Here is a 932-nt window from a genome sequence, read left to right as displayed (position 1 = left end):
GAAAGAGTGGGTGATAGTCAAGCAAGGCTCTGTCTTAAAAGGGGGAGCTGGAAACTGCAAAGCAAGCAGAGGCACTAAAATGCTGAGTACGGAGGTGCACAAACTCTTTCCAAATCATGGTATTTTGTCCTCAGCCCTCTCTCGAAGGGCTCTGTGAACTCCTTTGTCATCCAGTCAGTAAGCAGTGTCACTCAACAACAGTGCTAGGCCCTGAGGATTTAAAAATGAATGAAGTTCACTTTTAATGAGTGAATCTCTGAATCTTCAGGTCCCCAATTCACCAGCTGTGAGGGAGTGGGCAGGATGGGAATAGCTGGAGGTAACACCTGTTTAGTAATCACAGTGCCGTGTGGTAATGGTTGTAGCAGATGTGTGTGCAGAGCCATTGAAGCTGAGGGGAAGCCCCAAGTGGTGACCCTAGAACGTTCACAGAGAGGGTGACATTTGATACAGCCCAGGGGACAAAAAGGACAATGGCAAGTGTGGTAAAGTGTTGGGCCAGCCAAGGTACAGAATGGGAGAACTGGCATTTCAGAGAGATTGGGAAAGGGAAGCACATACAGAACCAGAGAGGTTTGCAAGAATAAGACATGTTTGGAGTCTGGCTGTAGTTTCTCACCATTAAAAAGAAAATTCTGGTTTCCTTTAGGTAATGCTCATTGTATGTATCTCATGGCCTTCACCTCCAACCTGGATCCAAAGAGCATTCAGTTTCCTGTCCCCAGGTTGTGACTGTAACCTGTTATATTTTCCAATTTAGCAAATTACGGAGGGCTAAAGAAGAGATGACCTGAGGCACCCGTAACGCAATTTGCTGAACACTTATGAGGTGTGCAGCTAAGGCCCTTAGAGCAGCGGTCCCCAACGTTTTTGGCCAGGGACCGGGGTTTCATGGAAGGCGAGTTTTCCAGGGGAGGGGGGGTGGAGTGGAG

Source organism: Lipotes vexillifer, unplaced genomic scaffold, assembly GCF_000442215.2.
Source record: "Lipotes vexillifer unplaced genomic scaffold, Lipotes_vexillifer_v1.1 scaffold108, whole genome shotgun sequence".
In the NCBI taxonomy this organism is placed as follows: Eukaryota; Metazoa; Chordata; class Mammalia; order Artiodactyla; family Lipotidae; genus Lipotes; species Lipotes vexillifer.
The sequence above is the reverse complement of the archived record's forward strand: the minus strand, read 5'-3'. Positions refer to the sequence as shown.